The sequence below is a fragment of the Alexandromys fortis genome, unplaced genomic scaffold (genome assembly GCF_014885135.2).
Source record: "Alexandromys fortis isolate MF-2015 unplaced genomic scaffold, M_Fortis_MF-2015_v1.1 scaffold_279, whole genome shotgun sequence".
Classification (NCBI taxonomy): Eukaryota; Metazoa; Chordata; class Mammalia; order Rodentia; family Cricetidae; genus Alexandromys; species Alexandromys fortis.
Window position 1 is genome coordinate 500,406 of NW_026068151.1, and position 23,300 is coordinate 523,705.

Genomic DNA, 23,300 nt, shown 5'->3' on the forward strand with positions numbered 1-23,300 from the left:
TCCTCCTGAGTGCTGATATTAAAGGTGTGCATCTGGCTTTCTTTTCCTCGTTTATTTGTTTATTGTCTATCTTCTATTATAGAACGATCTCCTGTGTTGGCTTTCAATCACAAAAACAAATACTTGAGATAATTAAGTTGTAGAGAGAGGTTTGTTTTGGCTCTCTGGCTCTCAGTGTTGGAGGTTTCAGTCTGTGATGGATTTACTGTTTGTTGTGAGCTTTGGGATACAACATGGTGGAAGCCTGTGGCAGAGTGAAACTCCCAAGGCATGAAGATACAGAGAACAAGGAAAAGAAAAGGTTGGTTTTCACTATCTCCTTCTAGTACTATCTCTAGGAGGTGCCCTAGAGACCAGACCACTTCCCACCAGCTGTTTCCTATTATCTCTACCATCTCTCAGTGCTATGCTAGGTCAAGCCTTTCTTGCACGTACCTTAGGAAACATTTAGGATTCCAACCATAGCAGCTTCCCAGAAGTTTAGAAGAGTGGTTGATATTTCAGGCCGTGTGTGTGTGTGTGTGTGTGTGTGTGTGTGTGTGTGTGAAAGTCTTATTTCATTTCAATTAGAAAAAAATGGGTATTGCCAGCTGTCATGGTTTGAATAGTTATGCCCCCCCCCCCATAGACTCATGTGTTTGAATGATTGACCCATAGTAAGTGGCAGGGATCAAAATGGTACAAGATTCACAGGGTCCCTTCACAAGGTATAGATGTGAGTGTTACAATTATGGAGAGAAATATACCCTGACTCGTTGGGAAGTCAGGCTATACCTGAAGCTGTGAAAGGCCAGCTCTGAGAGGAAAGGCTCCTGACTTGTCAGGAAGTCAGGCTATAACTGAAGCTGGGGTACGGTTGGGGATGATCTACCCACAGGATATAGCAATCCTGCTTTTCTCCAAAAGAGAAACATTACAGCTGATCTCTGCTTCATCTCCCTTTAAGGAGGATTCCCAACAGAGATGTCCATTTCTTCTCAGCTTGGCTCTAGGTGTTACTTTTCTCTGCTTCAATCTGACTCTGGCAATAGGTTGTTTCTTTTTTCACTCCAGAACCCCACAAGGGAGTTTATCAGCAAAGATTCTGCTCCACACTGGTGGAACAAGATCTCCACCCAAAACTCTTTTAAGAAAGGGATTTATTTAGAAAGGAGGAGTCCAAGAGAGTGGCTCCTTCTGCCAGGATAGGAAAGGACAGCCAGCAACTGAACAGAGAGGTTTATATAGGGCTTCTTAGGGCTTCTCAGCTGTTGGTGGGTTTTCCTACTCAGGTATTAGTTGGTTTAGTTGACATGGGCAGAGTTGGCTCTGGTTTCATGGCCAAACTGCATTTCTTTCACTGGCCCTTTTTATCTTTTTGGCTCTACTTTCAGGGCCAGGTCATATTTCTTTAATTAACTCTGGTTCTAGGGCCAAAATGTGTTTCTTTAGCTCTGATTTCAGGGTCAGTGTGTGTTTCTTAGGTTCTGGTTTCAGGATACTAGATTTCATGCTCAGGGATTGCTTGGTTTCATGTTCAGTTGGTCGGGGGTAGATTTGGCTTTGATTTCAGGGCCAAAATGTATTTCTTTCATTAGCCGTTTTAGTCTTTTGGCTCTATTTTTAGGTTCAGTGTGTATTTTTTCACTGGCTCCCAAGGTGTATTTCTTTCACTGGCTCTGGGTTCAGGGTGGAGATGCGAGATTTTGTGCTCAGGGATTGGTTGGTTTTCCTGCTCAGGGACTGGTTAATTTTGTGTTCAGTTCGTCAGGGGCAGGTTTGGCTTTAGTTTCAGAGCCAAATTGTCTTTCTTTCACTGGCCCTTTTTTAGCCTTTTGGCTCTATTTTCAGGATCATGGTGTATTTCTTTCACTGGCTCTAGTTCCAAGAGTAAAGTGTGTTTCTTTCACTGCCTGTGATTTCAGGGCTGGGGTGGGTTTCTTTGGCTGGACCGTTTATGCTTTTACTACAATAGAAACAGCAAACAGTTACTGGAGAGAAGACTCTTGCCAGTTGATCTGCCTGCAAGCTGTGCAGAGAGCTCCAGAAGTACAGTTTTTTAGAATTGTCCATCATGCTATCTCCAGATCACCAACACACTTGTAAATAACCCTAGGAAACCCACTGGTTCACTGAGTCAGATTTGGGTGTAATTTTTTTATTAGTTTTGTTTAACTGGAGATTTCTCTCTTACTCACCAATTCCCAAATATCCACTCTGAGGCTTAATATTAATTATAAACTATTTAGCTGATGTCTCAGGCTTATTACTAACTGGGTTTTACATCTTAAATGAGATAATTTTTATTAGACTATGCATTGTCACATGGCCATGGTATTACTCACATCTTATTTCTCTGGTGGCTGCTGGCATTTCCCTGACTCTTCCCTTTTACTCTCTGTATCTCTGTTTGGATTTCTGAACTGGCTCTGTTTTTCCTGGCTATTGGCCAAATCAGCTTTTTTATTAGTATATGGGTAATAAAACATATTTGCAGCATACAAAGAGATATCCCACATCATTCCCCTTTTCTGTCTAATCAAAAAGGAGAGGATTTTAACTTTAACATAGTAAAATTACATATAACAAAACAGTTATCAAGCAATGATTACAGGTATAATATTTATTTGAATTTGATGAAATTAAAGAAAATACTCTATTATCTGTCTTATCTTTCTGAGTCTAAAGTTTCATATCTAATTTATCTTTTATCAAAACTAAGGAAACAATAATTATAACTAGTCTTCAACTCCATCAAAGACCCAGAAGATAGATTACCTAAATAAACAGGAAGTGCATTATACACAACTTCTAAAACTCTAGAAAGGATAGGGACATCTTGCTACCTAGACAGTCACCCAAAGTTCTTCTGTAGCATTGAGGCATCAATCTCCAGCCTATATGCTCATAGTATCTGGCAGACTTTTCAATAAAACAGGAAATTTGAAAAATTGTCCCACCTATTGTTATTATTCAGAAATTACGGCGAGTCCCGGGCAGGCTGGCAGCCCCGCCATATGCCCAGAGACGCTGGCTGCTGCTGGTCCTGTGTCCCCAAGCCAGCCAAGCGGCTGTAAATTCCCAACAGTGGTGGGCGCATGTAAACAGACCCATAGACACGGAAAATAGGCATAAAGCTAAAATATTTATTACAGGAGAGAGGGAGAGAAAGAAAATGAGAGGAGAGACAGAAACCCGTGTGCACCCCGTGAGAACAGAAAGAGAAGAGAACAAGATGGTAGTGGGAGTGGGCATGGCTTGTCTCCCAGAGACAGGAAACCACAACATTTCCAGGTCTTCCTTATAATAAAAACAGGAGATTAGACATCACAGTTTGAAGGAATTGGGGCGGTGAATTTTTAAGACTGCTTTCCAGTTAATTGTGGGCATCGTCTTTGAGGGGGAGAGGTGAGAGAAGGCTGTGTGCTGGTCACATCCTGGCATAGTTGGTCTCTTTGCTTTTATCCCGTGTCTGTGGCATGGGAATGTCTGGTGTCCCTAAGGTATTGGCAGAACAAAGAACAAAGTTAAATTAAGGAAAAAAAATTTGGACCAGGGAATTGAGGGGGTATCTGACCTGTTTAAGATGGATTTCTTAATTTGGCTCCCTGGAACTCACGAGAACTCCTTGGGTTTGTGAAAACAGAAGTTTTAGACATATAATGACTGTGGCATAAGAGATAAATTTGATTTGAAATTTGTTTGGTGAGGTACATCTCGCTGTCAAACTGTCAGAGATCTTTGAGAAGGATAAGATTTTACTTGAGTTATTGATTAAAAAATGACAGAGAACTTATTTGGTTGGCACCCAGAGCTACTCTTTTTGGATCCTCCATGGTCGCTGAAGGTTGCATTTGACCTTTGCTGTTTAGCGCAGGCTCCAGAAGACCCTATGGGCTAAGAAATCTGTAGGAAGACAGACCTACCTTGATCTGAGCAGCTAGGCTGTCGATTCCAGCAATTTCGTCTATGTCTGTAGGTCTTTAGTTTGGACAAAAGGCAGTTTGCCCAATGGTCAGCACTTGGCAGTTGAAGCGAACTGCAGAAGGATGTTCTGTACATGTCTGTCTTCTGTCTTCTTTGGAGGGAGCAGAGAGCTGCTGCTAGAAGCCAACCTGTCTCTTTTTTTTTTGTTATGAAAAGTTTTTAATAATTAAATACTTAAGTACCACATTCCCCAGATCTCTGAGCAGTTGAGGGCTTTTTATCAGGTATAACTATAGTATTGAATTTGTTTGGAAAGTTGGGTCTGAGCTTGACCACACTGGCTCTCAACTTAACAGGTAAGATTTACATTTGTAAAAAGGCAGAAAAAAGGAAAAAAACTGCTTGTAATATAAGGTTAGTGGCAGAACTTACAATGGTAGAGAACAGCTTAAGAGACTTAAAAGTACGTACCAGTTTAAAATATTAAACTCATGATTTTGTAGTCTGAAATGAGATGTAATGGACATTTATTATGTATTATTATGCATTGGAAGAGTGAACAGGAATTGGGCAACGTGGATGACTCTGATGGGCCCTATCAGAGACATGACATTGCTCAAAACATAAGTAACAGAGCTAACAGAAGGATTTTAGTGGAAACTGGGTGAGAAGGCAGGGTAAAACTGGGAGTAAAACCGGGAGAGTGTGGTCACGTGACCTGGCCCTCAGCCAAGATGGCGAAAAAGTCACCTGACCCATCTGGCCCTCAGCCAAGATGGCGACCATCACATGTCTGTTCTGTTGGGGAGCTGCCATGCCATAAAAAAAGCTGCAGATGAGAGGGCAAAAGGCTGGAACCCCAAAATGGCCATTTACAGTTTTAATGGGGCCATTTTTTGGACAGTGATGGATAAGTGTAATGTTGAAGGACATCCAAAGGGCATCCCAGCGGGGAGGCTGGAGGTCTGGACAGCTTGCTACCCATGGCTAAAATACCTGCAAAAAAAGTGGCACCTCAAGCAGTAAGGCTGGATGCAGATGGAACAACACCGTAAACAGGCATCCGAGCTTACATATCAATGTAAAGAATGTAAAGTATTTTGCACTTAACAGTTGTTTTTTGGATTGAAGTAGATTCAATAATCAACCTTTTTATCATTTCTATACTATATTCCCATTATTGAGAAAGAGATTGACCATTAATAATTTATAACCAACTGTCTTTAAATAAAAACAGATATTTATAAGTAATATTTTGGGAATTTGGGTGCAGATTTTTATGTTACTTCCTGCTGCTTGGGAGTTCTGGTAATTTTATGGAGATCCTGAGTAAATTTAGAATTATGGTTAAATCTTGAATATAGAAGTCTGTGTGTCTTATCCAGTTGCCTTGAAGCTATTTTGGATATTGCATCACCTGGGTCATTGCTCCCAAGACACCTCAGGGGTCTTGCTCAATCAAGCCATATTAGCCTGGAAGGAATCCACAGCTTTTTATCTTTTGTGGAAATAAAAGTAGAACTTTTTTTTTTCTGAAGCAACATATTGTTAGACCCAAATTTTGAAGTCAAGAAACCTTTATGTTAGTTTAGCTTAGCAGCTCCCAAAATCAAGTGTCTTCCTGTAGTTAGTTCATTAACAGTTGAAAATTCAAAGAAAACACAATAGTATACATAATCCAGACTCTGCATGTTTTTCATCTTTATGTGGCTTACTATAATTTTTGTTACTCAATTTGCTTTTTAAGAACCTTAATTTATTATCTTAAAATTATTCTTTTAATTTATGACTCTGTCTATCATCTCTCTCCCAAGCCTATGAATATTTATCAAACACATTGTGAATCATTTAGAGGTCCTTTTGTCTGAATCTGTCTTTATTGTGTTTCTGTAATCATTATCTGACAGGGAGAATTTTTTTAAATGCTAAGCACGCATGGTTAGGACCAAAGGTGACGCTTTGGCTGTTGGCCCCACCCTGTTTGGCTTTCCAACATGGCAGAAGTATGCTCACTGCCCTAACTCTAGGGATGCAGCAGGTCCACACCACTACCAAGCAGCCTGAAACACACTGTCCACTGTAGTGATAATTTGTTTATGTTTTAACAAAGAGGGTTGACTCATACTGATAAGTTGTGTGACTTCTTTCCTTTTCCATTAAGCTGACTTTTTGATGATGAAATGTGATATGTGAGGTCCTATGATAAATTTGAATCTAAATTTGACGAGACTGCATAGTCAGTCATTGGCTTCTTGGAGCTCCAATATTGTCTTAGTATGAGAAAATCTAAGCCAACCAGTCTCAGAAGCCATCTGGAGCAATTGTAGGATGCTCAGCTGAGCTCCTAGCAAATTTAACCCCAGTTACTCTTCTCATATGAAGGTTTAGAAATCACATACTGGAGACAAATACTGGCTGAGTTCCTGATTTACAAAATCATGAGATTAAATAATATTACATTTTAAAATAGCCTACCAAATTGAGTAAACTGTGGGGTGTTCTGTTGTATAACATTAGAAAGCATTAGATTTTGTGACATTAGATAAAGCATTTTTGTAAATCTTATACAATAAAAGTGTACTAAAAGTCAAGGTAAATATTTTCACTGATGAACCTTAGAAAATTGTAGTTTATTGCTTACTATCGATATGGGCTGTTTGGCAGATTACACTCTCGTATATTTGGTAAATCTCTTTAGTCAAATGTCACATGTTGTGAATGGTTATATATCTCTTAACAGATATAATGGAGAATGTAAGTCAAGAAATAAGGAATATAATATGGAATTATATTTACAAGGGTCACTCAGTCAAAAGAAAATCACCTGGAAGAAGTCTAATAGCCACTTGAGAAATAGAGCATAGTATGATAACATAGTATGATAATGTGACCATTATGTTTTAGAACACACACACAAATACATACACACATGCATACACAAGCTCATACACAGAGATATACACAACAATACATACACATATACATGTGTAGACTGAAGTTTCTGTCCTACCTGGTCCCACAATTGTTCAGTTCCAAAGAAACACAGAGAGGCTTATATTAATTATAAACTGTTTAGCCTCTTAGCTCAGGCTTATTACTAACTATCTCTTACAACTTAAATTAGCCCAAAATTCTTATCTATGTTTAGTCATGTGGTTGGGTACCTTTTCTCAGTAAGGTATTCTCATCTTGCTTCCTCTATATCTGGCTGACTTCTGCATCTCTCTGCCTTTCCTCCACCCAGAATTCTCCTAGTCTGGTCACCCCACCTATACTTCTAGCCTGGATACTGGCCAATCAGTGTTTTATTAAACCAAAATGAGTGACAAGTCTTTACAGTGTATAAGAGTGCTATCCCACAGCACACATGTTTAAAAAGAAGAGATCAGGAGGATTTCTATCACTTTATGCATTCTTTTTTATGGAAAAAGGAAGAATTTTAAAGGTTTTGAAAATTCCAGATGATTAAAGCAAGTTTGTATCTACCTGTAGCTTCCCATTTCCTTCTAGCTAGAAAAGTCCAAGGTACTGTTCAAAACTGAAGGAATTATTTTGGGGCTAGAAAGGAAGACGAAGCTTACATTCTTCCCTAAATCCCATTTTGAGCCTGATTTAATCAAGCAAATGGAACAATAATGGATGAGTAAGTCAGATATAAAAGATTCAGGAAAGATAATCAAGAGCAAATTTCTGCTTTCATTTGAAGACCAGAAAGACAACAAAACTACAACCAAGAGAAGGGAATAACACAGATCAAGGCAGAAGACAATGGACTGTGCATGAGAACCAACCAGAAAAGAAATTAAAAGTGAGAAAGCCTGACTGAGAGAATCCACAGAGACAGAGAGATAGGGGAAAAGGAGCAGGGGATAAGGTATTGGTAGAGGAAAAGGGAGAAAACTAATAGCACAGATATTTAAAGCATAGTTAGGGGATGTCGTAAATAATTATTAGTAATTCCAACAACTTTCATAAGCACAGGTAAAGAACTTGAATAGACTTTTCTCCAGAAGGAATATACTGATAGACAAACAGTGAAACAGGAAGACAGATGAGAAATGTATGGGTAGATGACAAATATCGCTAACATTAGGAGAATTCAAATCTAAAGCAGAAATAGTCAACAACAATTTAGACTATTATCTATATTAAAGAACATATTGCAGATGGGTAGTGGTGGTAAATACCTGTTGAAGGAGCTGCAGGCTGTGTTCCTGCCACCCAGCTCCTGGCTGCCTGGCTAACTTATGCCCCGAAATAACAACACACAAATTGCATTCTTTTAAACACTGCTTGGCCCATTAGCTCTAGCCTCTTATTGACTCACTCTCACATCTCGACTAACCCATAATGTGTTAGTTAACACTAACTAATAATGTGTGTAGCACCATGAGGTGGTGTCTTACCAGGAAATACTCAGCATGTCTGACCTGCATCCATCTTGGGCCAGAGCTTCATTGCATCTGGCTCAGAGAGGAGAAGCATGGTGTCTGACTCACTTCCCTCCTTCCCAGCATTCTGTTTTGTCTACTGCACCTACCTAATTTTCTGACCTATCAGACCAAGCAGTTTTCTTTATTGATTAACCAATGAAACAACAGATTGACAAATGACCTTCCCACATCACATACCTTCAATCCCAGTACTTAGGTGGCAGAGTCAGGCAGATCTCTATGAGTCTGAGGCAAGCCTGATCTATAGAGCTAGTTCCAGGACAGGCCCAAGAGCTACATAGAAACCCTGTCTCTAAAAAGAAACAAACAAACAACAACAACAACAAAGAAAATTTTGCAAGACCTGGTGAGAATGTGGAGAAATTAAAACACTGGTAATTGTTGTTATGCATATATAATAGTATATTATATCATGGAAAAAGTTATGTCTTAAAAAACAAATAACCTGGCTAAGCAAGAAATCAGAGAAACATCACCCTTCACAACAGCCACAAATAGCATAAAATATATTGGAGTAACTCTAACCAAACAAGTGGAAGACTTGTATGATAAGAACTTTAAATCTTTGAAGAAAGAAATTGAAGACACCAGAAAGTGGAAAGATCTTCCATGCTCTTTGGTAGGTAGACTTAACATAGTAAAAATGGCAATCTTACCAAAAGTAATTTACAGATTCAATCAAATGCCCATTAAAATCCCAGCCAAATTCTTCACAGACCAATATTCAATATTCAAACTTCATACAAAAAAGCAGAAAATATAGGATAGCCAAAACAATAATGTACAATAAAAGAACTTCTGGAGGCATCACAATCCCTGACCTCAAACTATACTACAGAGGGATTTATAATACTGAAAACAGCCTGGTATTGGCATAAAAACAGAAAAGAGGACCAGTGGAATTGAATCAAAAATCTGGATATGGTGTGGGAGAATTGTCTGTATTCTGTCAATCATGTTATAAATAAACGCTGATTGGCCAGGCAGAAAATATAGGTGGGAAAACCAGAACAGGAGAATTCTGGGAAGGAGGAAGTTGATTCCTCCCACTCCTGCTCAGACCACAGAAGCAGCAGGATGTGATCTGCCCCACTGAAAAAAGGTACTGAGCCACATGGCTAACATAGATCAGAAAAATGGGTTAATCAAGATGTGAGAGTTAGCTAGTGAGAGACTAGAGTTAATGGACCAATCAGCTTTATAACTTATAGAGATCTTTGTGTGATTTTCTTTGGGACTAAACAGTTGCGGGGTACTGGGCGGGACAAGAACCCCAACAAACAAACAAGCCAGGCCCCCTCATGTTATATGGATACTAATCTACAGACCTACAAACACCTGATTTTTGACAAAGAAACACCAAATATAAAATGGCAAAAAAGAAAGTACATTTAACAAATGTTGCTGGCATAACTGGATATCAACATGTAGAGAAATGAAAATAGAGCGTTATCTACCACCATGCACAAAACTCAAGTCCAAATGGATCAAAGACCTCAACATAAAGCCAGCCACACTGAACCTTATAGAAGAGAAAGTGGGAAGTACACTTGAATGCACTGGCACAGAAGACCACTTCCCAAATATAACCCCAGTAGCACAGACACTGAGAGAAACAATTAATAAATGGGACCTCCTGAAACTGAAAAGCTTCTGTAAAGCAAAGGTCATGGTCAGCAAGACAAAATGTAGCCTATAGAATAGAAAAAGATCTTCACCAACCCTATATCAGAGAGAGGTCTGATCTCCAAAATATACAAAGAACTCAAGAAATTGGTCATCAAAAGAACAAGCAACCCAATAAAAATGGAATACAGACCTAAACAGAGAACTCTAAACAGAAGAATCTAAAATGGCTGAAAGACACTTAAGGAAATGTTCAACATCCTTAGCCATCAGAGAAATGCAAATCAAAACAATTCTGAGATTCCATCTTACACCTGTTAGAATGGCCAAGATCAAAATACTGATAACAATTTATGCTGGAGAGGTTGTGGGGTAAAGGGAACACTCCTGCATTGCTGGAGGGAATGGAAGCTGTTACAGCCCCTTTGGATGTCAGTATGATGATTTTTCATAAAATTAGGAAACAACCTTCCTCAAGACCCAGCAATACTACTTTTCGATATATATCCAAATTATGGTCAATTGTACCATAAGGACATATGCTCAATTATGTTCCTAGCAGCTTTGTTTGTCATAGCTAGAAACTAGAAACAACCTAAATGACCCTCAACTGAAGAATGAATAAAGAAAACGTGGTGCATTTACACAACGGAATACCACACAGCAGAGAAAAATAATGACATCTTGAAATCTGCAGGCAAATAGATGGATCTAGAAAACAACACATTGAGTGGGGGAACCCAGATCCAGAAATACAATTATTGTATGTACTCACTTATGAGTGGTGTTTCAACATAAGGCAAAGAAAACCAGCCTATAAATCATAATCCCAGAGAACCTAGACAACAATGAGGATATTAAGAGGGACATACAGAGTCTATATGGCAAGTGGTAAAAGACAATCTGTATAGTAAGTAGTAAAAAACAAGCTCTCCTGAGTAAATTGAAAGCATGGGGACCATGGGAAAGGGTTGAAGGGGAGGGTAGAAGCAGGAAGGGGAGCAGAGAAAAATGTATAGCTCATTAAAATCAATAAAAATATAATTAAGAAATCAAATGACCTTAAAACCAGAAATTTTATTCTAGCTTTTTATGCCAATAATTGAAATTATGAGCGCAAACAGATACTTGCACACTGGTGTTCCTAGAAGCCTCATTTTTTATAGCCATAATGTGGTAACAACACAAAGATCCGTTGGCAAATGGGTAAACAATATATGGTATATACATGCAGTATATATTATTGTTATCATAGATTATTAACATTATATAATATTGTATATCTTATTGTATATTATATTATACATTTTAATATTATAATATATTATATTGTTATACATCATTGTTAATATAGTATATTAATATTATTTAACCTTCGAAATAAATAAGAATCGATTACGTGATATGACATGGATAAGATTTGAAAACATACTAAGGGATTTGAAACCAGACTTAAGGGATAAATACTGTTCTATACCTCAAATCATATAAGATCCAGGCAAACTAAAGGTATTGGGAAGTGATGCCCTTTGGATGATTATTCTTCCCTTCCCTTATGAATAGGATTCTTGTTCTTCCCATACTTTGTTCTCTTTACCACCCCTGAGGACACAAGTAGATAGCAGTGTTTCAGTTTCTGGCGACAAAGTCTCTGCAGACATCAAATCTGTCAAGGACCTTGGTCTTAGACTTCCCAGCATCCAGAACCATGATAAATAAATCTCTGCTGTCCATAAGCTACGTTTTTATGGCATTTCCTTCTAGTTTCCTGCTGTAGAGATTGCATTGGTATGGATCTTGGTTTATTGATACAAATTTTAGGTTAGTTTGTTTTTTTTGTATAATTAAGAAATATAGGTTAATAGAGAGTCATCTATAATAGTCAAGCTTGTAGTCATGTTAGTTAGATTTTCTAGATATTTAGAGATACCTTTCAGTTATATAGGTATTTTTCAATTCCATCAAAGACTCAAGAAGGATATAGTATTACCTAAGTAAACAGGAAGTGCATTGTAAGCAACTTCCAAAACTCTAGAATTGACAGAGATATCTTACTGTCTAGACAGTCACCCAAAGTTCTTCTGTACCATTAGGGCATCCATCTTCAGCCTACAGACCTATAGTATCCAGCATACTTTTCCATGAAGCAGGACATTTCAAAGACAATGCCACCTATATTGGCAGTTTGTCAGTCACTTTTTTCTGTATCCTGCAGAATGTCTAGCAGACTCTTTCATGAAGCAGGAACCCTAAAGGATTGTCTCACCTTTAGGCAAGAAGTCATTTCTCTCCAGGTCCTGTATGTCCAGTTTATGAAGCAGTCCAGGCAAGAGCAGTTTCTTGCCCAAATGGCTAGCAAACTCCGTAATGTGCCTCTTCAATGTCCATCTTCCTCTTGGAGTAATTAGTGCTGCCAGAAGCAGATGTATCTCACTGTCATGAAGTCTTAAATTAATAATTTAAATGCCATATTCTGAAGATATCTGAAAGATTTTAAGTTTTCTTTAGTTATGATAAAGCATAAAGTAGATATAAATATTGTAACTATAATTTTTGCTTAATACCCGTTTTGTTATATGTAATTTTACTATGTTAAAGATAACACCTTCTTTTTTTATTTAAACAGAAAATGAGGGGTAATGTGGGATTCCCCTCTGTATACTGTGAATACCATTGGTGAACATAGAAACTGTCTTGGCCTGTTGACAGGGCAGAACATATGTAGGCAGTGAAAACTACACCAAATGCTGGGAGAAAGGAGGCAGAGTCAGGGAGAAGCCACGGAGCCACCACTAAAGACAGACATGCTGAAACTTTGCTGGTAGGCCACAACCTCGTGATGATTCACAGATTAATGGAGATGGGTTAAATTAAGATGCAAGAGTTAGCAAATAAGAAACTAGAGCTAATGAGCCAAGCAGTGATTTAATTAATACAGTTTCTGGGGCTGAGCAGCTGTGAACCAACAAGCGTCCTCCTTACAACAGTTTCCCAAACTAAGATATGATTCCTAGAATGGTTAGATTCAGTGGTGGTTAGCAGAAACTGAGGGGAGAGTACAGTGAGGAAATACTGCTTAATAACTGTAAAACTTTCATGATGGAAAGAAGGAAGGAAGGAAAGAAGAAGGGACAGATGGAAGGAAAGAAGGAAGGAAGGATGAAAAGAGGAGGAAGGGAGGAAAAAAGGAAGAAAGGTGGAAAAGTTTAGTCTTACCCCCAGTAGTTTTATTATTACTTAATTCAAGTTCTAAAAATGATAGTATGTATAGGTTTCAGAAATATCCTTATCTTTTTATTAATTAAACATGTCTTTATACAACTTTGTACATGTATGCCATGCATAGTGATTACACTTGCTGTCACTTCATTGCCTTCCCTATTTTACCCTTTTCCTGCCTACAACTCTCTCACATGTTCTCGTCTGTTCTTTTTGTTTTGTGACCCACTGAGATTAGCCAGGACCGTTTGTTTATCCATGGGAATGGAACTGTCTGCTGGAGCCTGGTTGGCTCAGCAGTAGGCATACAACTAAAGACAGTGATTTTTCCCTCTCCCAACTTATTGGTAGCCACTAGTTCAGAGGTAAGGCAAATCGTTCTGCTTTGACTTGGGAGGACACAGTTCAGGCAACTGCAGATGCAAATGAATGATTGCAGTGGTGGTATTGATATAGAGAAAGGCATTTCATGGCCCTTCACCTATCTTCTGGTGGCTTTACACACTTCCTATCTGCTTTGTTCCCTAAGCTGAAGTTATCGGCAGTTATGAACACCTCTTGCAAAGGACCCAAATTGGTCCCAAACATCCACGTCAGGCAACTTACAATCTCCTGGAATGCCTGGTCCAGGCAGAAACATTTTGGACACCTGCATCCAAGTGCATATACCTATGTGCACACACACACATATCACACACACACACACACTAAAATGCAATAAAATATTTTAACACAGCTATTCATAGCATGGTAAATGCTTATCTTAAATGTAATTTAATATTCTAAAATTGAATATATCTTTATAGAAACCATTATACATTCCAGAGCTACATGTGTCATAGGCAGCATAGACAAGGCACTGGATTGTATTACTCTGCCATACTTTGTAGCTTTCTAAAAGTGACATATGGAACAATCACTCTTTTGTTCAGCCAGTTTCTCCTGATCTTTTCTGAGTGTATTATAGCCATTTCGACATAGACCATTGTTTTCTTTCTATATTTAATTTTCCTTCCTGTTCTAGATAAAATGAATGATACATAGAGGCATGCACAACTTCACCCTGTGTTTTATATTTAAAAATGATTTTCATGTGACAAAAAGGTGGATGGCTAAATTTTACCACTCAGTATGGCTGGTTTGAAGCTAATTAAAACCTGGTGGCTTCTGAATGAACCTGTGGGTCCCTACAGGGATGGAAATTGCTTCTTTACAGCTCTATTGACTGACAAAGCGGGTGATAACTCGCTTGCATCCTTTGAACAAGTTCATTAGCTTCCCATAATGGCTGTTGGAGGTAAACACTCTGATATTTAATTAGCAGACTATCTTTGGTGAGCTTATGAGCAGTTATAGGTCCTTTTCTCTTCCTTCCATGCCCAGAACCCAAATGCTTTTTATAGCTAGTCTGATTCATCTTCAGTCAATAGTTGTGTGCCTGACAACAACCATTAATAACTATTAAAGCAACTGCCTGTATTTCCTTCTCTTCTCTCTCTCTTCCTTTGTTACTTTCTTCCCTCCTTTCTTTCATTCTCTCTCTTTCTTTCCCTCCCTTTCTTTTTTCCTTCCTTCCTTCCTTCCTTCCTTATTTTTTTCATGTTCTAAAATAAGATCCCATTAGTCTTTAAGATTTACTTCCTGGGCAGCAAAAGTTTTAATCCTCTTTAATCCAAGTTTTCCAGTTGATACTGCTCACTGTGAGTAGGCTATGTCATTGACTAATGCAACTAGCATGTACCTTTGCCATTTCTACACAGTACGCATACCTGTGTTACACTGACAAAAGCTGAAGGCAGGGGGACTTCAGTGTCAACATGAACTGTGACCCTGTCATAAACCTGTATCTGTGAATATGCTGGGTTCTCAGATCCATCTCTGCCTCAGTGTAATGCCCATTGTGTGGGGAAATGAGGAAATGTTGAAATACACCATGTATTTTACATTTTATCCAGTTATACTTTTGGTATGTTCAAGGGAGCGAAGTTAGTAAATATTTCTGCATATTGGATATTTGGAGTTTCCAAACTTCCTGTCTATTAGTTGTAAAATGAAGGAATAAAGTAGAGACTGTTGGAGCTGCACGGTGCTTAGGGAGAGGAGAGCAGTTTGTGAAATGTGTGTGTTGGTTGGCTAAGGACTTTGTAAAGTGCAAAGGTACCTATGTTCTCTGTTGAAATAGGAGCGGCGGCAGGGCTGCGTCCCCAACACCCTGGCCACTTGGCTAGCTCATGCCCGAAATAACAACACACAAACTGTATTCATTTAAGAACTGCTTGGCACATGAACTCTAGCCCTTACAGGATAATTCTTGCACCTGGACTAGCCCATTTCTAATAATGCGTGTAAGCACCCCAAGGTGCGCTTACCGGGAAGATTCTATCCTCCGTCCATCCTGGGAGAGTGGAGCATGGTGTCTCTCCAGAAGCAGAGCAGAGTCTGACCTCACTTCTTCTTCCGCCCAGAATTCTATTCTGTTTACTCCTCCCACCTATGTTCTATACTATGAGGCCAAGCAGTTGGTTTATTATAATTAACCAATGACCTTCCTCCATCAGTTCTCCATGATGATTTCTCGTCCAGGACTTAGGAAATGGCTCAGTTAGTGAAGCTTTTGCTATGGAAGTGTGAGGACTGCTTCAGATCCCTAACACCAGTATAACTAGCTGCCTGGAGCAGTGTACCCATAATCCCGGTGCCTGGGAGGTAGAGGGATCCCTTAGGATTGCTGGCCAGCCTAGATTACTCAGTTAATGTCAAGTTCAAAAATAAGGTGGAGGTGCAAGAAAGAGGACTCTGGTATTCTTAGAGAACCAGAATTTGACAGAGAACCTATGGCAGGCAGCTCACAGATACCCGTATTGCCAGTTTCAGGGTTTCTAAAATCAATCTGCCATCTCTTCCTGGTCTCTAAGAATACTTGCACATATGTGTAAATACACATACAAATAAAGTAAAAATAAAATATGTTTCTAGACAAAGATAATGATTGAAAAAGACACCCGATGTCAACCTCTGTCCACTGCATGCATACATTCACATGTTCTTGCACACCCACACAAATGCACACACACATAACATACACATATTTATAATAAGTATATAAGTATGCACACACAATAAGCTAAAATTTAAAACAAATTCTGCAGGAAATATCTATATTGTCAAACATTTTTTGTGCTAGACCTATGATTTTTTAATGTAAATCAACTGTACTTAGCTTTGTAAGACATATGGGAAGTATACAGAATATGATACTAGGTTTTGCATATCTTGTGAGAGCTTATTGACATCTTGAATGAAATCGTTACTCTTGGCAAGCTAAAGCACACCAGTGCATTGATCACTTAGATGTTAAAACACAGAGCAAGCATGTAATGGATTGAATGAGATATTCCCCATAGGCTTAAGCATTTGAATTTTTTTTTTCCCTGGTTGGTAGCACTGTTAGGGTAGGTGCAGGAGCTGAGGCCTTGTTGCAGGAAGAATGTCACTGGAGGAGGCATGGAAAATAAAACAGCTTGAGCCACTTCTAGTTTGCTTTCTCTATTCTTGCCTTCTAGAACCATTGCCCTAATAAATTATTTCACCTATAAGTTGCCTTGGTCACAGTGTTTTATCACATCAATAGAAAAGTAGCTATTGCAAATGGCTACTTTGGTGGGCAAATGACAATGGCAAAGTGTGTTTATAAAAGCAAGGTGATGAATTGATCTTTTAATTCACCAAAAATTGGAAATGATGGAAGGCCTGTGAGATTAGAAATTAATGTTTTTCAAGAAAAGCTTCTACTAAAGGCACTTGATGCCAAGTCAGACAACCTGAATTCAATCCTCAGGTTTGAGCACATGGTGGTTTAAAAGGTGATATGATTAGGAAAGGAACAAGGCAGTATTTTTACAATATCCTGGGTCAAGAAGATGGAATATTAATTATCAGTGATATTTACTTTTTTCTTTTCACAAATTGTGCATTTGATATAAAAGTAAAACAATTTGTAAAAAGGGAAATCTAGGACAATCACACACTGACACACACATACACTTGAACCTTTTGAGAAGGCTTGGTGGGGAACATAAGAAATATAATGTGCCAGTATTAAGTTAAATCTTGAAGGCTGTGACATTATAAATGGAAAAAATATTCAATTAGAGCTATAAAACCCAAATTATAAGATCATGAGTAATGTATTTAAAGTAGCAGTCCCTTCTAGCTTGATACAAATCCATAAATTATTAGTGAGCTAGACCTTTAAAACCAATGGGCAAGACAATTTTATCACTTGCTAATTAAGTTTCACATTTTAAAAAAACACACTCATATAAGATGAAAAAACTCAACAGATTTTCAGATATTAGAAAAGCAAAACTGGGATTAGCCTTTCAATTTGTTTTTCTTCTTAATTACTATTTCAAAATGGTTTTCTTATACTTATGTTGGTAATACTAAAAACAAGCACTCAATTTGTGGGAGTGAGACATTAAGCAGAGTTGACATTAATGGAGCGAGCAAGTTTTGAGGCTTTGATGAAGAGTATGTACAAAAATATTTGAGATCCTTCCATATAGGAAAAGTTCTCTTTTCCTTGATAATGCAAATCAGCCCTCATTTATACCAGCCTGTGTTTATCTTTATTTTGAGATTTGCCTATAACCTTGTGCTGTGTTGTTGGCTCTGTGGCTCACAGTACACGTCTGTTGCATCTCTGGCCTTTGGTAGTTCATCTTTAGTTTCACTTTTGTTTTCAGCCATGAAGAGGGGGCTTCAGGTTGTACTAGCATATTTTCAAACTTTCTGCACATCTCTCCAAGAACCAAGCACTTCTCCAAGGATCCATGAAACTTTTCAGATAAAAGGATTAACAGCTAAGAACAGAAAACTGGTTGTGCTTGGTGCTAATAGTGACCAAGTTCTAGATAGTATCTTAAGATAGAAATACCAATAACTTCCTAAGATCTATTAGGGGCAGTGGGCCCAGGCTAGTCTTTTGGGCAATAGTCTGTCATCCTATTTATACATATTCTTGCAGCACAATTAAAAATTCAGGGTCAGAAATTGGGGTTCAACCTGAGGATCCAAAAAACAAAACATCTAGCCACTGGCTCTCACCTCGACCTCAGTCCAAAAACGATGATCCTGCTTCCCGGAATCTTTAAAGGAGACTGTCTGAGAGCTGTCTCCTCCCATCTTATATTCCTTTCTAGGGCTGGGATTAAAGGGGTACACAGCCCAGTTTCTATGACAACTAGTGTGGCTACTGGGATTAAAGGTGTATGTCATTATGGCTACTGAGATTAAAGGTGTATGCTACAATAACCTGGTCTGTAATCTGACCAGGGGACTGTTTTACTCACAGATCTTCAGGCAATCTTTATTTATTAAAATACAACTGAAATGCCACTACATATTCATCTTAATCTTTTAACAGTAAGACTGATTAGAATTTTTTCCATAAAGATTTATCTTTTAAACATTTACTTTAACAGCTGTCCATTGTAATATCTACTTCTATATCTATTTATACATGGCTATTGAATTATTATTGCTCATGCAAATATGTAAGAAATACCAATTTTATATAATTTGATACCTAAACCTAAGAGCATGTCAGATCTTAATTAAATTAGAAAACTAAAATGAGCTTGATGATTTAATGTAACATGTCTTCTATCCTTTTACTACTAAAGAAGTTCTCATAAGAAAAATAGAAAAAAAATAGATGTAGTTCTGGGAAAGCTAGAAATTATATGGTTTAGTCTGTGAAATAGAAGTGTGTGTGTGTGCTCACAAATAAGTGTATGCATGTGTGTGTGTGTGTGTGATAGAGGTTTGTGGTGTATGCATTTGTTAGTGTGTGAATGTGTACATAGGTACACATGTACATGTATACCTGTGGAAGCCAGAAATGAATATTGCATATCTTTCCTTGATTGCTCCCCACCTCAATTTTTTTTTTCATTTGGGATTTCTCACTGAACTTAAAGTTCATTCATTTGCTGACATGACTGGCCTATACAATTTGGGGAGTTACCTATATGACCCATTCTCACAGTGATGGAGAGATGCACCACCATGCCTGGATTTTTGTGTCAATTCTGGGGGGATCCACACTCAGATCCTTATGGTTGTACTATAGGTACTAATTCACTGAAGTAACATCTCGGTTCCAGAAATGAAAATTTATTACATTTCAAACTTCTATACTTGGATTAAAGTTACTATAATATACATATGTGAAAAAAAACAAGAAAACTGTAATGGGACTTTTGGTTTTAGTGTGAAAGAATAAAGACATATTTACTTATTCCTATACTTGAAAATTATTCTATAATGTTGAGGCAGGACAACAGACAGTGTCCCTTGAATACTCACATGAAAAACAAATATAGATGAGTAAGTATACACAGTCTGAGAGTTCCTACAAAAAAGACAGAGACCTAGTCCTGCTTTAAAGGGTCAAAAAGACAGTGATTCAGACTAAAATTTTTTTAAAAAAAAGGGAGAAAAGAAAGTCAAATATTTGGTAAGAAAAAAAGATCAGAATTATACAATGGCAAGAGCAGGATCAAGACAGGGAAGCTTCTTTCTTCCATTGCTCTTTTTTATTGCTCTGAAGCGTAATCAGTGCAGTTAAATGAGACAAAGCTCTAAAGACTATAAAAACTAAAAAAAATAGCCATACCAAAATTGTAAAATGGCACATGAAGCTACTTTTCTCACCCACGTGAATCCATCTTTGTGAGTTCGAGGCCAGCCTGGTCTACAAGAGCTAGTTCCAGGACAGGAACCAAAAGCTACGGAGAAACCCTGTCTCGAAAATCCAAAAAATAAATAAATAAATAAATAAATAAATAAATAAATAAATAAATAATAAATAAATAAATAAACTCAAGAAATGAAGCAATGCAAAGATACAAAATTAGCAAAGACTAATAGTATTCATATGGTTACTGATGCAAGTGCAGCAGCAAGATGTTAGACATTAGGAATAGGTTCAGAATGTCTATGAACCAACCCATGAGGCAGTGCTGGAGAATCGAAGATTGAAGCAAAAGGGAAAGAGGAGAATGCCTCATAATTCTTGAGGATGCTTTGTCTTAAATGATTTGAGCTTAAATATTATCACTTTAGTTAGCTTTGAATAAATCCCAATGAGCGGTTCAGTGAACATCAAAAGGACAAGTCTTAAATTCAGATGTTAAAAACAAATAGCCTAAGTTAGCTTGGTAGAAAGGAAAATCTCTAAGATAGGATTAACCTGGCTTGGTATTTGAGCACAATACAAACCCTGTGAGATTACAACACATGAATAGGCAGGCTAATGAAATGAGATAGAAAGCTCAAAAATAGTTCTCACCACATATAAAAGCCTAACAAATGATAAGGATGGCCTCTCAAAGCAATGAGACCACCAGATATTTTAAGTTAATGTTATTTGTGGCAACATAATTGATGATTAGACACAGATTAAATGAGATCAGTTGCTCAGACCAGATTTAGAGATTAGAGCATCATGAGGCTAAGTATCACAATTTCTCTGCTGCCTGAGTACAGAGAAACGCAGTATGAATGTGACTGATGCAACAAAAGAAAAGATAGTTATGTAAAGCTATATGATAACAACTTTAGTAAGCGTTTAGTTTCAAAATTCACTGTATTCAAAGTTTAAAAGTCAGAATGGAGCGGGGAGGGCCTTGGACTTCCCACAGAGCAGGGAACTCTGACTGCTCTTTGGACTGGAGAAGGAGGGGTAGGGGAATGGGGGGAGGGGAGGGAAATGGGAGGTGAGGAAGAGGCGGAAATTTTTAATAAGAAGAAAAATAAAAATAATAAAAATAAGTAAAAATTAAAAATAAATAAATAAAAGTCAGAACATATTAGGAAAATATTTACCTTATCTATCTTCATCTATCCATCCATTCATCCATGCATCCATCCATCCATCCATGCATCCATGTATCTTTTATCTACCATATATACATCTAATGTCTGTATCACACCACACATATCCCTCTGTGTGTGTGCATGCGTGTGCATGTGCTCCCACATGCACGTATGCTTAAATTTACAAATCTATTAGGACAACTTTTAAAAAAGGAAAACAGGGACAGAGACCCACATTGGAGCATTGGACAGAAATCTCAAGGTCCAATTCAGGAGCAGAAGGAGAGAGAGCACGAGCAAGGAACTCAGGACCGCGAGGGGGGCACCCACACACTGAGACAATGGGGATGTTCTATCGGGAACTCACCAAGGCCAGCTGGCCTGGATCTGAAAAAGCCTGGAATAAAACCGGACTCGCTGAACATAGTGAACAATGAGGACTACTAGAACTCAAGAACAATGGCAATGGGTTTTTGTTCCTACTGTACGACCTGGCTTTGTGGGAGCCTAGGCAGTTTGGATGCTCACCTTACTAGGCCTGGATGGAGGTGGGTGGTCCTTGGACTCCCCACAGGGCAGGGAAACTTGATTGCTCTTTGGGCTAACGAGGGAGGGGGACTTTATTGGGGGAGGGGGGGAAGGGGGAGGCAGTGGCGGGGAAGAATCAGAAATCTTTAATAAATAAATAAGAATTAAAAAAAAATTAAAAAAAAAGGAAAACAGGCCAAAATGGTAAGAGGAATAGGGAAAAATACTGACAAATTGGTAAGTAATGAGATTCTAAACATGTGAAAAGATTGTTAGCTTCATAGCTAATAAAACCACTTGATTCAAATAGCCCTGAGATGCTGCACCTGGTGGACTTAGGTATTTTAGAAACATTGACTATATCAAGGGGTTAATCTTAAACATTTATGTTGACAGTGGATGGCCAATCTCTTTATCTCAAGATAATTGGCTAGATTTTAATACCTTCATCAGTCCACCCAGGCTTGCCTTGGTCCTCAAGAAGGACTTGCTCTTCCCAGGTTTCCCTCCCCTACCGTCCATACTGCTCTTCCTAGGGGGACGCACTGGACAGTCCCTGCAGCTAGCTCTTGCCAGCCTTCTAGCCACAACGCTGTTTTCAAACAATGAGGATGGTGCTGAGATGGAGAGATCAGACTATTCCTGCTACCTAATGCTGGGCTGACAAGCTGCCACTCCTGGTGTCGTTCACGGTGCTGAAGAAAACACCCATGTGCTTATGCTTGTCCAGAGAGCATGTTAGCTACTAGACTGGCATATCCCCCAAGCTCCCAACTTTGGCCTTTTCAGGGAAACTCTAGTAATATTTTTTTTTAATTTTTATTTTTTAAACTCTACCAATCAAAACAGCTTGTTTAAGTCCTCAGGTTTTACAACCTGATACTTTATATAATTAAAACAAATGTGTTTCTTGCCAACCCTAAGATGGCTCTCTTAATTAGGATATATACTTCCCTGCTCCCATATCCACCTTCCTTTATCCCAACCATCCCATTCCTCCAAGCTCCCCCTGTCCTCCCCTTTTCACTTTTCTCACCGCATTTCCCCTTACCCCCATCCCCCCACCCCCATGTTCCCAGTTTTTGGCCAGCAATCTTGTCTACTTCCTATATCCAGGCGGATGACTATATGTTTTTCTTTGGCTTCACCTTCTTATTTAGCTTCCCTAGGATCACAAATTATAGGCTCAATGTCCTTTATTTATGGTTAATAACCAATTATGAGTGAGTACATCCCATGTTCATCTTTTTGGGTCTGGGTTACCTTACTCAGGATAGTGTTTTCTATTTCCATCCATTTGCATGCAAAATTCACGATGTCATTGTTTTTTACCGCTGAGTAGTACTCTAATATGTATATATTCCACACTTTCTTCATCCATTCTTCCATTGAAGGGCATCTAGGTTGTTTCCAGGTTCTGGCTATTACAAATAATGCTGCTATGAACATAGTTGAACAAATGCTTTTGTCATATGATAGGGCATTTCTTGGGTATATTCCCAAGAGTGGTATTACTGGATCTTGGGGTAGGTTGATCCCGAATTTCCTGAGAAATCGCCACACTGATTTCCAAAGTGGTTGCACAAGTTTGCATTCCCACTAGCAATGGATGAGTGTACCCCTTACTCCACAACCCCTCCAGCAAAGGCTATCATTGGTGTTTTTGATTTTAGCCATTCTGAC

The 23,300-nt window shown here is 38.4% G+C and overlaps 1 long non-coding RNA gene across 1 annotated transcript; it reads right to left on the bottom strand.

Moving 5' to 3' along the window:
* Positions 1 to 3,105: 3,105 nt before the first annotated feature.
* Positions 3,106 to 15,682, bottom strand: LOC126491530 (uncharacterized). Its single transcript, XR_007589416.1, has 3 exons — positions 15,575 to 15,682; positions 12,253 to 12,469; positions 3,106 to 3,477 (listed from the first exon to the last, which is right to left on the bottom strand). It is a non-coding gene; the product is annotated as an uncharacterized lncRNA (long non-coding RNA).
* Between the last annotated feature and the right edge of the window lie 7,618 nt (positions 15,683 to 23,300).